Source organism: Tarenaya hassleriana, unplaced genomic scaffold (genome assembly GCF_000463585.1).
Source record: "Tarenaya hassleriana unplaced genomic scaffold, ASM46358v1 Cleome150, whole genome shotgun sequence".
Lineage (NCBI taxonomy): Eukaryota > Viridiplantae > Streptophyta > Magnoliopsida > Brassicales > Cleomaceae > Tarenaya > Tarenaya hassleriana.
The window spans coordinates 9,150-24,519 of record NW_010964924.1 but is presented as its reverse complement, the minus strand read 5'-3'; the positions used below and the strand labels follow the sequence as shown (position 1 = coordinate 24,519).

General features: G+C 38.8%; 1 pseudogene; it reads left to right on the top strand.

Annotated features, from left to right (window-relative positions):
- The first annotated feature begins 3,527 nt into the window (after window positions 1-3,527).
- On the top strand, window positions 3,528-8,241 carry LOC109116501 (annotated as a pseudogene).
- Window positions 8,242-15,370: the final 7,129 nt, after the last annotated feature.

Genomic DNA, 15,370 nt, shown 5'->3' with positions numbered 1-15,370 from the left:
ATGCACTCTAAACATGTTTGGATGCACTCTAAACATGTTTAGACGAACTCTAAACATGTTTCGAGGCACTCTAAATTTGGTTCGACGCACTCTAAAAATGTTTTAATACACTCTAAACATGTTTGGATGCACTCTTAGTATGTTTTGACGCACTTTAAACAAGTTTGGATGCGCTCTAAATATGTTTCGACGTGCTCTAAATATGTTTCGACGAACTCTAAACATCGTTTATTGCACTCTAAACATGTTTCGACGCACTTTAAACATGTTTTGAGGTACTCTAAAGATGTTTTGATGCGCTCTAAACATGTTTGGATGCACTCTAAAAGTGTTTGGGCGCACTCTATATGTATTTCGATGCACTCTAAGTATGTTTGGATGCATTCTAAAAGTGTTTGACGCATTCTAAACGTATTTGCATGCACTCTAAACGTGTTTTGAGTTGCCGCTCGACTTTGATGGAATGATGCAAGTGATCTTCCAACCCCTCGTAGTGATGTGTTTCAACACGGTTCTGAATTTCTCGGTTCAATCCCCCAAGAAACCGTTCTATGGCGGCTTCTTGACCCTCGTCAATATAAGCACGAATCTTTAGTATCTCCATCTCCTTATAGTATTCTTCGACGCTACGACTCCCTTGTGTCAATTGTCGCAGTTTCCGACAAACTTCTCGATGGTAGTATGAAGGCACAAAACGCCGCCTCATCACTTGCTTCATAGCTTCCCATGTACTGATTGAAAGTTCCTCCATGCGCCTCCTAGTCTCAACCATCTGATCCCACCAAATTACTGCATAATTTTCAAATTTAGCCGATGCAAGCTTTACCTTCTTTCTTCCGGAGTATTTATGGCATTCAAACACCATCTCCACCTTTCGTTCCCATTCAAGATAAGCTTCAGCATCATTCCTTCCATTGAAAGAAGGAATCTCCATGCGGATGTTACCAAGGTCGTCATCTAAACGATCCCTTGCTTGTCTTGCACGTCGTCGCTGTCTTGGCGTGGGAATGGGATCCTCATCAGAATTGATTTCCACTTCTTCAACGTATTGCTCATCTCGTTGTCTATGACGTTGAGCTTGCGGTGGGACAGCTCTACCAATCTCTAGTTGTGCAAACCTATCCTCAAATCGTTCGGCAAGTCGTTCGATTTGTTGTGTCAAGGTCTGATTTATAGCTTCGAGTTGCAATCGATTCAAACCGGCATGATCACCCGATTCACGAACAATGCTAGTGTTTGTTTCTTCACTCATTGTTGTTCTCTGCAAAACAATCAAACGTTAGATAAAACAGAAAGAGACAAGGAAAAGGATGATGAGAGAACCTCACAATCACTAGAATAGTGTTTCGCTCAATTTCGTGTCACTCAAAACTCTCCTGTTTCTTCTGGTATGTCTGGCTTGCACTAACAACAAATTCAATAGGTCAAAGGAAAAGTATTCAATTGACAAATCGCACACTATTTCCACGACCCACCCCCTTAGTTAAACCGTCCAAGTGTATACGAAGATAAAATATTCAATGTAAGAAAACAAGATTTTTTTCTCTTCTTTTTGTGCAAGATGAAATCAACTTCTTTTTCTTCTCTCTTTTTTTTTAACTCTTTTTTTTTCTTCTTCCATTCTTTTTTTTCACTTGTATATATCTCTTCTTCTTTTTTTTTTGTTGATTTTTCGTTTTCTTTTAAACCTTCAAAAACAAACAGAAATGATTAGGAAGAAAGATGATAGAAAATGTAAAATGAAATGGAAAAGATAAATAGATATAGATAAAACCTAATGTAGAGAAACGGGACCCTGATACCAAATAATACGAATCCGGATCGACGAATCTCAAAATTAGGTAAGAAGGATAGTCGATGGATGTTCAAAAACCCACTAACGACACATGAACTGAACGTAGGACTTGTTCCAGTCACAAGAACGCACTAAACCCAATCCAGACTCGGTTAGAGAACCTTTGAAACGAGCGAAGACGCCACAACCCGTTTATGGAACTAACGAGCTGATAAGTCGATGAACGTCACGAACGGAATCACTCCATTCGATAAGTTCAACGGTTCCAAAAAGAACCATGGGCTAAAAAGCTCAAATTCACTTAAAAGTGACACTCAAAGAAAACTCATCTTTTTCTGATAATCTGATTTCTTTGCCTATTTATAGGCTATAAAAGGATAAGAAGAAATAAATAAGGTATAAACTTTCACATGGTCAAAAACAAATCCCAAAGTAATTGATGAGGACATCGGAAAGCACGGGAGAAACGACAAGAGAACGGGAGCAGGAGATTCTCAAGCGGATCGAAAGGAGCTCTTGGAACAGAATTTGAAGAGTGACGGTCCCATAACTCGCGCCAAGGCAAAGAGATTGAAGGAAACATTTACAATGCTACTTCAAGAAGAGTTTGGGCTTCAAAATCAAGTGGGATCAGTCCAAACTCAAATCCATGCCTTGGTTAACCTACTTGAGGCCCAAATCAGCCCAAATGAAGCAAAATAAGTCCAAAAGAATGCTTGAAAAGTCATGAAGAAGAGGAGTTACGAAAATTCTGGTCTTTTTGCAATAAATGTGGTCATATTTGACTACCTTGGAAATTACAATTGCATGGTTTTTAGTCTTCTTTGTTTTCAGCAAACTCTTTTATTTTTCTTAGTTTTTCAATGTTTCCTTTCCTTATAAAAAGGGAGCATCTATCATGTAAAACTCAGATTATTGAATTGAGAGGTTTCTTCTTATGTTCTTGAGTACTAACTCTAAACTTCGTAAGGTTTGAGGTAGTGTTCTTTTCGACTTATCAAACACTTTTACCACCAGGTGTTTGAGGTGTCTTCGCTCGTTTCAAAGGTTCTCTAACTGGGTTTGGATTGGGTTTAGGGCGTTCTTGTGACTGGAACAAGTCCTAGGTTCGGTTCACGTGTCGTTAGTGGGTTTTTGAACATCCATCTACTATCCTTCTTTGCCTAATTTTGGAATCGTCGATCCGAGTTTGTATCATTTGGTATCAGAGCCCCGTTTCTCTACATTAGGTTTTATCTATATCTATTTATCTTTTCCATTTCATTTTACATTTTCTATCATCTTTCTTCCTAATCATTTCTTTTTGTTTTTGAAGGTTTAAAAGAAAAACAAAAAATCAAAAAAAAAAGAGAAGAGATATACAAGTGAAAAAAAAAAAGAAGAGAAAAAAAAGGGAATCGAAAAAAAAAAGTTCAAAAAAAAGTTGATTTCGTCTTACACAAAAAGAAGAGAAAAAAAAATCGTGTTTTCTTAAATCGAATATTTTGTCTTCGTATACACTTGGACGATTTTGGGTCGTGGAAATAGTGTGCGATTTGTCAATTGAATACTTTTCCTTTGACCTACTGAGTTTGTTGTTATTGCAAACTAGACATACCAGAAGAAACAGAAGAGCTTGAGTGACACAAAATTTGAGCGAAACACTATTCTAGTGATTTGAGGTTCTCTCATCATCTTTTTCCTTGTCTCTTTCTGTTTTATCTAACGTTTGATTGTTTTGCAAGGTACAACAATGAGTGACGAAACAAACACTAGTACTGTTCGTGAATCGAGTGATCATGCCGGCTTGAATCGATTGCAACTCGAAGCTATACAGCAGACCTTGGCACAACAAATCGAACGACTTGCCGAACGATTTGAGGATAGGTTTGCACAGCTAGAGATTGGTAGAGCCGCCCCACCACAAGCTCAACGTCATAGACAAAGAGATGAGCAATACGTGGAAGAAGTAGAAATCAATTCTGATGAGGATCCCATTCCCGCGCCAAGACAACGACGACATGCAAGACAAGTAAGGGATCGTTTGGATGATGACCTTGGTAACATCCGCATGGAGATTCCTTCTTTTAATGGAAGGAATGATGCTGAAGCTTATCTTGAATGGGAACGAAAGGTGGAGATGGTGTTTGAATGCCATCAATACTCCGAAAGAAAGAAGGTAAAGCTTGCATCAGCTAAATTCGAAAATTATGCACTAATATGGTGGGATCAGATGGTTGAGACTAGGAGGCGCATGGAGGAACTTCCAATCAATACATGGGAAGCTATGAAGCAAGTGATGAGGCGGTGTTTTGTGCCTTCATACTACCATCGAGCAGTTTGTCGGAAAGTGCGACAATTGACACAAGGGAGTCGTAGCGTCGAAGAATACTATAAGGAGATGGAGATACTAAAGATTCGTGCTCATATTGACGAGGGTCAAGAAGCCGCCACAGAACAGTTTCTTGGGGGATTGAACCAAGAAATTCAATACCGTGTTGAAACACATCACTACGAGGGGTTGGAAGATCTCTTGCATCTTTTCATCAAAGTCGAGCGGCAACTCAAGGGGAAGGGTAAAATACCGCAACGATCCGGTGCGACATCATACTCTCAGTCAAATCATTGGAAGCAAGAGAAGCTGAATACTACTTCCAAATCCGAGCCCAAATCGGAATCGCTGAAACCCAACGCACACGGTACTGGCACTACCTCTCGAACACGTAACCGCGATATCACATGCTTTCGATGTTTGGGCAGGGGTCATTATGCTAGAGATTGCGCAAACAAACGCGTGATGGTTATGCGAAATGGGGAGTATGAAACTGAATCTGAAAGTGGGGATGAACAAGAGAATAGTCGTGAGTTTTCTTCGGACTCAGATGACTATGAGGAGCAGCCCGCTCCTAGAGGTGATCTGTTGGTTGCAAGGCGTGCCTTGAATTTACAAACCAAAGTGGAGGCTATCGAGCAACAAGAGAATATCTTTTACACACTCCGATTTATTCAGAAGAAGCTTTGTAGTGTGATAATTGATGGAGGAAGCTGTACCAATGTAGCAAGTGAGTCTATGGTTACAAAATTGGGATTGCTTACCACTCGGCATCCTAAACCATACAAACTGCAATGGTTGAACGATAGCGGAGAAACAAAGGTACATCGGCAAGTGAAGGTACCTTTCTCTATTGGTGACTATGATGATGAAGTGTTATGCGACGTAGTACCCATGGAAGCAGGGCATTTGCTAATTGGGCGTCCATGGCAGTTTGATAGACGAGCCAAACATGACGGTTACACCAACCGATATTCATTTGAAAACAAGGGCAAGAGGATTCGATTGTTGCCTCTCACACCGAAAGATGTATATGAAGATCAAGTTACACTACTCAAAAGAGAAATAGCGCTAAATACAAGTGACCATGAGGTAGATCACTTAAAACTTGGTGAGGTCTTCAGAAAACCCCAGAAAAAAGCCTGTGAGAGAAATCCCGAGAGGACAAACACTCTTCTTTTCACGAGAGCTAGAGAGATTAAGAAAGCTATGCTTTCGAACCGGCCGATGATTTTACTCATGTATAAGGAGGCCTTATTTGCTAATGAACTAATCTCTTCTTTGCCTAGTGGTGTTTGTAAGTTGTTACAGGATTACGAGGATGTCTTTCCGGAAGAGATCCCGAATGGTCTACCACCCTTGCGAGGAATTGAGCACCAGATTGACTTCGTACCCGGTGCTAGCCTTCCAAACAAACCAGCGTACCGTACTAACCCAGATGAAACAAAGGAGCTTCAACGACAAGTGACTGAACTCCTGGAGAAAGGTTATGTTCGGGAGAGCATGTCGCCATGTGCCGTACCGGTAATTCTAGTTCCAAAGAAAGATGGAACGTGGCGCATGTGTGTTGATTGTCGAGCAATCAATAACATAACGGTGAAGTATCGACACCCTATACCTCGTCTTGATGATATGCTAGATGAATTGTATGGTTCTACTGTGTTTTCAAAGATAGATTTGAAGAGTGGATACCATCAAATTCGTATGCAAGAGGGTGATGAATGGAAGACAGCGTTCAAAACGAAGCTAGGACTCTACGAGTGGTTGGTAATGCCTTTTGGTTTAACTAACACACCTAGCACTTTCATGCGGAGTATGAATCATGTTCTCAGAAATCTCATTGGAAAATTCGTTGTTGTTTACTTTGACGATATCTTAGTTTACAGCAAGAGTTTAGGAGAACATGTTGAACATCTACGTTGTGTTCTTGACTTACTGGGCGGCGAAAAATTATACGCTAATCTTAAGAAATGCACATTTTGCACTGATAAGGTTGTTTTTCTAGGATTTGTTGTCAGTTCACAGGGCATACACGTCGACGAGGAAAAGGTAGAAGCCATCAAGAGTTGGCCGACTCCTAAGTCTGCTAGTGAGGTCCGAAGTTTTCATGGCTTGGTAGGATTTTATCGGCGTTTTGTCAAAGACTTCAGCACCATAACTGCCCCATTGACGGAAGTGATTAAAAAAGATAACAAGTTTCGTTGGGGAGAAGCGCAAGAGAAGGAATTCCAAACATTAAAAGGGAAGTTGATCGACTCTCCACTCTTGACTTTACCTAATTTCGAGAAAACATTTGAGATCGAATGTGATGCTTCTGGTGTAGGAATTGGTGCGGTGCTGATGCAAGAAGGGAGGCCAGTCGCATACTTCAGTGAGAAGTTGAACGAAGCTCAATTGAATTATTCGACTTATGACAAAGAGATGTATGCAGTGGTAAGGGCTCTGCAAACATGGCAACACTACTTGTGGTCGAAGGAATTCGTGATTCACACCGATCATGAATCGCTCAAGTACCTAAAGGGACAGCACAAGTTTAGCCGAAGACATGCCAAGTGGGTAGAATTCATGGAAATGTTTCTTTATGTTATTCGACATAAGCAAGGTAAGGAAAACATTGTGGCTGATGCATTATCTAGACGATACACGTTGTTAACTTCTTTGGATGCGAGAACGCTAGGGTTTGAACATATTAAGGAGTTGCACGAATCTGATCAGGAATTCCAAAATGTGTTCAAGGCATGTGAAAAGGTTGCAAGTGGAAAATATTATCGGTTCGAAGGATATTTATTCCGTGAGAACAAACTTTGTGCCTAACTGTTCTATGCGAGATTTGCTTGTTCAAGAGGCTCATGGAGGCGGTCTCATGGGACATTTTGGAGTGGCCAAAACCTTGTCAACTTTGCAGGAACATTTCTATTGGCCAAATATGAAGAGAGATGTTGAACGGGTGTGTGGAAGTTGCATGAAGTGCAAGAAGGCGAAATCCAAGGTACAACCCAATGGTATGTATACTCCTTTACCGATCCCCAGTGAACCATGGATTGATATTTCAATGGATTTTATTGTTGGGCTGCCTAGAACTAAGACTGGGAAGGATTCTGTGTTTGTTGTGGTTGATAGATTTTCGAAAATGGAACATTTCATACCTTGTCCTAAAATCGATGATGCATCCCATATTGCTGATTTGTTCTTTCGAGAAGTTCGGTTGCATGGCATGCCTAGGACAATTGTTTCGGATAGAGATACTAAGTTCCTAAGTTACTTTTGGAAGACTCTGTGGAGAAAATTAGGGACTAAGCTACTCTTTTCGACGACTTGTCATCCACAAATTGATGGACAAATGGAAGTGGTGAATAGGACTCTTTCTACGTTGTTGCGTGCTTTAATTAAAAAGAACCTTAAAACGTGGGAAGACTGTCTACCGCATGTTGAGTTTGCATATAATCGATCTGTGCATAGTGCTACGCGTTACTCGCCTTTTGAAATCGTTTACGGTTTTAATCCACTAACACCATTGGATCTTTCGCCATTGCCGATGAGCGAAATGACTAACCTTGATGGAAAGAACAAGGCTGACTTCGTAAAACAGATTCATAAAACGACACGCAAGAATATTGAGCAACGCACGGAGCAATACGCTAAGCAAGCAAACAAAGTTCGCAAGGAAGTTACGTTTGAGCCAGGTGACTTGGTGTGGATTCATATGCGCAAGGAAAGGTTCCCAAATCAGAGGAAGAGCAAGCTAATGCCGAGGGGAGATGGACCATTCAAAGTTCTCGAACGAATCAACAACAATGCCTATAAGATTGAACTTCCAGGTGAGTACAACATTAGCTCTACGTTTAATGTTGCTGACTTAGCTCGTTTTGATGCAGATGATAATTCGGATTTGAGGGCAAATCCCTTTCAAGAGGAAGGGAATGATGAGGACATCGGGAAGCACGGGAGAGACAACAAGAGAACGGGAGCAGGAGATTCTCAAGCGGATCGAAAGGAGCTCTTGGAACAGAAACGGTCCCATAACTCGCGCCAAGGCAAAGAGATTGAAGGAAACATTTACAATGCTACTTCAAGAAGAGTTTGGACTTCAAAATCAAGTGGGATCAGCCCAAACTCAAGTCCATGCCTTGGTTAACCTACTTGAGGCCCAAATCAACTCGCGCCAAGGCAAAGAGATTGAAGGAAACATTTACAATGCTACTTCAAGAAGAGTTTGGACTTCAAAATCAAGTGGGATCAGCCCAAACTCAAGTCCATGCCTTGGTTAACCTACTTGAGGCCCAAATCAACCCAAATGAAGCAAAATAAGTCCAAAAGAATGCTTGAAAAGTCATGAAGAAGAGGAGTTACGAAAATTCTGGTCTCTTTGCAATAAATGTAGTCGTATTTGACTACCTTGGAAATTACAATTGCATGGTTTTTAGTCTTCTTTGTTTTCAGCAAACTCTTTTATTTTTCTTAGTTTTTCAATGTTTCCTTTCCTTATAAAAAGGGAGCATCTATCATGTAAAACTCAGATTATTGAATTGAGAGGTTTCTTCTTATGTTCTTGAGTACTAACTCTAAACTTCGTAAGGTTTGAGGTAGTGTTCTTTTCGACTTATCAAACACTTTTACCACCAGGTGTTTGTGACGACTTCGCTCGTTTCAAAGGTTCTCTAACCGGGTCTGGATTGGGTTTAGGGCGTTCTTGTGACTGGAACAAGTCCTAGGTTCGGTTCACGTGTCGTTAGTGGGTTTTTGAACATCCATCTACTATCCTTCTTTGCCTAATTTTAAGAATCGTCGATCCGGGTTCGTATCAGTAATAAATGTGGAAGCTTGGAAGACCATTTGACCTTGACTAAGAGTATGTTTCGACGCGCTCTAATCGTGTTTTGACGAACTCTAAACATCTTTTATTGCACTCTAAACATGTTTCGATGCACTCTAAGTATGTTTCGATGCACTCTAAACATGTTTGGATGTACTTTAAGTATGTTTCGACGCACTTTAAACGTGTTTTGACGAACTCTAAACATCTTTTGTTGCACTCTTAACATGTTTCGACGCACTTTAAACATATTTCGACGCACTCTTAAAATGTTTCGATGCACTCTAAACATGTTTGGATACACTCTAAAAGTGTTTGGACGCATTCCAAACGTGTTTGCACGCACTCTAAACGTGTTTATACGAACTCTAAACATGTTTCGATGTTCTCTAAGTATATTTCGACACACTCTAAACATGTTTGGATACACTCTAAACTTGTTTGGATGCACTCTAAACTTATTTAGACGCACTCTAAACATGTTTGGATGCATTCTAAGTATGTTTGGATGAACTCTAAACATGTTTCGACGCACTCTAAAAATGTTTCGACGAACTCAAAATATGTTTTGAAGCATTCTCAACATGTTTGGATCCACTCCAAATGTGTTTGTACGTACTCTAAATATGTTTTGGTTCACTCTAAACATCTTTAGACGAAATCTAAACATGATTCGACGCACTCTAAAAATGTTTTGCACTCTAAATATGTTTGGATGCACTCTTAGTATGTTTCGACGCACATTAATCATGTTTGGATGTGGTCTAAATATGTTTCGACGTGCTCTAAACATGTTTCGACGCACTCTAAACATCTGTTGTTGCACTCTAAACATATTTCGACGCACTCTAAACATGTTTGGACGTACTCTAAACATGTTTTGACGCACTCTAAAAATATTTCGATGCACTCTAAACATGTTTGGATGCACTTTAAGTAGTTTCGACGCACTTTAGTATGTTTTGACGCACTTTAAACAAGTTTGGATGCACTCTAAACATATTTCGACGTGCTCTAAACATCTTTTAATGCACTCTAAAAATGTTTCGATGCACTCTAAACATGTTTGGATACACTCTAAAAGTGTTTGGACGCATTCTAAACGTGTTTGCACGCACTCTAAACGTGTTTAGACGCACTCTAAATGTGTTTATACGAACTCTAAACATGTTTCAATGCTCTCTAAGTATATTTCGACACACTCTAAACATGTTTGGAAGCAGTGTAAACTTGTTTGGACGCACTTTAAACATGTTTGGATGCAATCTAAGTATGTTTGGATGCACTCTAAACATGTTTCGACGCACTCTAAAAAATGTTTCGATGCACTCAAAATATGTTTTGAAGCACTCTCCAACATGTTTGGATCCACTCGAAGTGTGTTTGGACGCACTCTAAATGTGTTTTGGTTCAATCTAAACATGTTTAGACGAAATCTAAACATGATTCAACGCACTCCAAAAATGTTTTGCACTCTAAATATGTTTGGATGCACTGTTAGTATATTTCGACGCACATTAAACATGTTTGGATGTGGTCTAAATATGTTTTGACGTGCTTTAAACATGTGTCCACGCACTCTAAACATATTTTGTTGCACTCTAAACATGTTTCGACGCACTCTAAACATCTTTTGTTGCACTCTAAACATATTTCGACGCACTCTAAATATGTTTGGACGCACTCTAAACATGTTTTGACGCACTCTAAAAATATTTCGATGCACTCTAAACATATTTGGATGCACTTTAAACGAGCTTGGACACACTCTATACGTGTTTGGATGTACTCTAAGTATATTTCGACGCACTCTAAACATGTTTGGATGCACTCTAAGTATGTTTCGACACAGTCTAAATATGTTCGGATGCACTCTAAGTATGTTTTGACGCGCTCTAACCGTGTTTTGACGAACTCTAAACATCTTTTGTTGCACTCTAAACATGTTTCGATGCACTCTAAATATGTTTCAATGCACTCTAAATGTGTTTGGACGCACTCTAAATGTGTTTTGGTTCACTCTAAACATGTTTAGACGAAATCTAAACATGATTTCGACGTGCTCTAAACATCTTTAGTATGTTTTGACGCACTTTAAACAAGTTTGGATGCACTCTAAACATATTTCGACGAGCTCTAAACATCTTTTAATGCACTCTAAACATGTTTGGATGCACTCTAAACATGATTAGACGAACTCTAAACATGTATCGAGGCACTCTAAGTATGGTTCGACGCATTCTAAAAATGTTTTAATGCACTCTAAACTTGTTTGGATGCACTCTTAGTATGTTTTAACGCACTTTAAATAAGTTTGGATGCGCTCTAAATATGTTTGTGCGTGCTCTAAACATGTTTCGACGAACTCTAAACATCTTTTATTGCACTCTAAACATGTTTCGACGCACTTTAAACATGTTTTGACGCACTCTAAAAATTTTTTGATGCACTCTAAACATGTTTGGATGCACTCTAAAAGTGTTTGAACGCACTCTATACGTGTTTCGACGCACTCTAAGTATGTTTGGATGCACTCTAAACATGTTTCGACACATTCTAAAAAATTTTCGATGCACTCTAAACATGTTTGGATGCTCTCTATAATTGTTTGGACGCACTCTAAACGTGTTTGGACGCATTCTAAACGTGTTTGAACGCACTCTAAACGTGTTTGGACGCATTCTAAGTATGTTTGGATGCACTCTAAACATGTTTTGAAACACTCTTAAAATATTTCGATGCACTCTAAATATGTTGGATGCAGTCTAAGTATGTTTTGACGCACTTTAAACATGTTTGGATGCACTCTAAATGTGTTTGGACGCACTCTAAACGTGATTTGGTGCACTCATAACATGTTTAGACGAACTCTAAACATGTTTCGACGCACTCTAAAAGTGTTTTAATACACTCTAAACATGTTTGGATGCACTCTAAACATGTTTAGATGACTCTAAACATGATTCGAAACACTCTAAAAATGTTTTAATGCACTCTAAACATGTTTAGATGCACTCTAAAAGTGTTTGGTCGCACTCTATACGTGTTTCGACGCACTCTAAGTATGTTTGGATGCACTCTAAACATGTTTCGACACATTCTAAAAATTTTTCGATGCATTCTAAACATGTTTGGATGCTCTCAAAAAGTGTTTGGACGCACTCTAAACATGTTTGGACGCACTCTAAACGTGTTTGAACGCACTCTAAACGTGTTTGGATGCATTCTAAGTATGTTTGGATGCACTCTAAACATGTTTTGAAGCACTCTTAAAATATTTCGATGCTCTCTAAATATGTTGGATGCAGTCTAAGTATGTTTTGACGCACTTTAAACATGTTTGGATGCACTCTAAATGTGTTTGGACGCACTCTAAACGTGATTTGGTGCACTCAAAACATGTTTAGACGAACTCTAAACATGTTTTGACGCACTCTAAAAGTGTTTTAATACACTCTAAACATGTTTGGATGCACTCTAAACATGTTTAGATGAACTCTAAACATGATTCGACACACTCTAAAAATGTTTTAATGCACTCTAAACATGTTTGGATGCACTCTAAGTATGTTTTGACGCACTTTAAACAAGTTTGGATGCACTCTAAGTATGTTTCGACGTGCTCTAAAAATGTTTCGACGAACTCTAAACATCTTTTATTGCACTCTAAACATGCTTCAACGCACTCTAAAAAAGTTTTAATGCACTCTAAACATGTTTGGATGCACTCTAAACATGTTTAGACGAACTCTAAACATGTTTCGAGGCGCTCTAAATATGGTTCGACGCACTCTAAAAATGTTTTAATTCACTCTAAACATGTTTCGATGCACTCTTAGTATGTTTTGACGCACATTAAAAAAGTTTGGATGCGCTCTAAATATGTTTCGACGTCTGTAAACATGTTTCGACGAACTCTAAACATCTTTTATTGCACTCTAAACATGTTTCGACGAACTCTAAACATCTTTTATTGCACTCTAAACATGTTTCGACCCACTTTAAACATATTTTTAAGCACTCTAAAGGTGTTTTAATGCACTCTAAACATGTTTGGATGCACTCTAAACATGTTTAGAGTTCGTCTAAACATGTTTCGAGGCACTCTAAATATGGTTCGACGCATTCTAAAAATGTTTTAATGCACTCTAAACATGTTTGGATGCATTCTTAGTATGTTTTGACGCACTTTAAACAAGTTTGGATGCGCTCTAAATATGTTTCGACGTGCTCTAAACATGTTTCGACGAACTCTAAACATCTTTCATTGCACTCTAAACATGTTTCGACGGACTTTAAACATGTTTTGATGCACTCTAAAAATGTTTTGATGCACTCTTAACATGTTTGGATGCACTCTAAAAGTGTTTGGACGCATTCTATACGTGTTTCGACGCACTTTAAGTATGTTTGGGTGCACTCTAAACATATTTCGACACATTCTAAAAATATTTCGATGCACTCTAAACATGTTTGGATGCTCTCTAAAAGTGCTTGGACGCACTCTAAACATGTTTGGACGCACTCTAAACGTGTTTGAACGCACTCTAAACGTGTTTGGATGCACTCTAAGTATGTTTGGATGCACTCTAAACATGTTTCGACGCACTCTTAAAATATTTCGATGCTCTCTAAATATTTTTGGACGCACTCTAAGTATGTTTTGACGCACTTTAAACATATTTGGATGCACTCTAAATGGGTTTGGACGTACTCTAAACGTGATTTGGTGCACTTAAAATTATGTTTAGACGAACTCTAAACATGTTCCGACGCACTCTAAAAGTGTTTTAATGCACTCTAAACATGTTTGGATGAACTCTAAACATGTTTAGATGAACTCTAAACATGTTTTGACGCACTCTAAATATGTTTTAATTTACTCTAAACATGTTTGGATGCACTCGAAACATGTTTAGACGAACTCTAAACATGTTTCGACACTCTAAATATGGTTCGACGCACTCTAAAAATGTTTTAATGCGTCTAAACATGTTTGGATACACTCTTAGTATGTTTTGACGCACTTAAAACAAGTTTGAATGCGCTCTAAATATGTTTTGACGTGCTCTAAACATGTTTCGACGAACTCTAAACATCTTTTATTGCACTCTAAACATGTTTCGACGCACTTTAAACATGTTTTGACGCACTCTAAAAATGTTTTGATGCACTCTAAACATGTTTGGATGCACTCTAAACATGTTTAGATGAACTCTAAACATGGTTCGACGCACTCTAAAAATGTTTTAATGCACTCTAAACATGTTTGGATGCACTCGAAACATGTTTAGACGAACTCTAAACACAATCTAAATGTGATTTGGTGCACTTAAATATTGTTCGACGCACTCTAAACGCACTCTAAAAATTTTTCGATGCACTCTAAACATGTTTGGATGCTCTCTAAAAGTGTTTGGACGCACTCTAAACGTGTTTGGACGCACTCTAAATGTGTTTGAACGCACTCTAAACGTGTTTGGACGCACTCTAAACGTGTTTCAATGCACTCTAAACATGTTTCGAAGCACTCTTAAAATATTTCGATGCTCTCTAAATATGTTGGATGCAGTCTAAGTATGTTTTGACGCACTTTAAACATGTTTGGATGCACTCTAAATGTGTTTGGACGCACTCTAAACGTGATTTGGTGCACTCAAAACATGTTTAGACGAACTCTAAACATGTTTCGACGCACTCTAAAAGTGTTTTAATGCACTCTAAACATGTTTAGATGCACTCTAAACATGTTTAGATAAACTCTAAACATGGTTCGACGCACTCTAAAACTGTTTTAATGCACTCTAAACATGTTTCGATGCACTCTAAGTATGTTTCGACGTGCTCTAAAAATGTTTCGACGAACTCTAAACATCTTTTATTGCACTCTAAACATGCTTCAACGTACTCTAAAAATGTTTTAATGCACTCTAAAAATGTTTGGATGCACTCGAAACATGTTTAGACGGACTCTAAACATGTTTCGAGACACTCTAAATATGGTTCGACGTACTCTAAAAATGTTTTATTGCACTCTAAACATGTTTGGATGCACTCTTAGTATGTTTTGACGCACTTTAAACAAGTTTGGATGCGCTCTAAATATGTTTCAACGTGCTCTAAACATGTTTCGACGAACTCTAAACATCTTTTATTGCACTCTAAACATGTTTCGACGCACTTTAAACATGTTTTGGCGCACTCTAAAAATCTTTTGATGCACTCCAAACATGTTTGGATGCACTCTAAACATGTTTAGAGTTCGTCTAAACATGTTTCGAGGGACTCTAAACATGTTTAGAGTTCGTCTAATAATGTTTCGAGGCACTCCAAACATGTTTAGAGGGCATCCAAACATGTTTAGAGTGCATCCAAACATACTTAGAGTGCATCCAAACACGTTTAGAGTGCGTTCAAACACGTTTAGAGTGCGTCCAAACACGTTTAGATG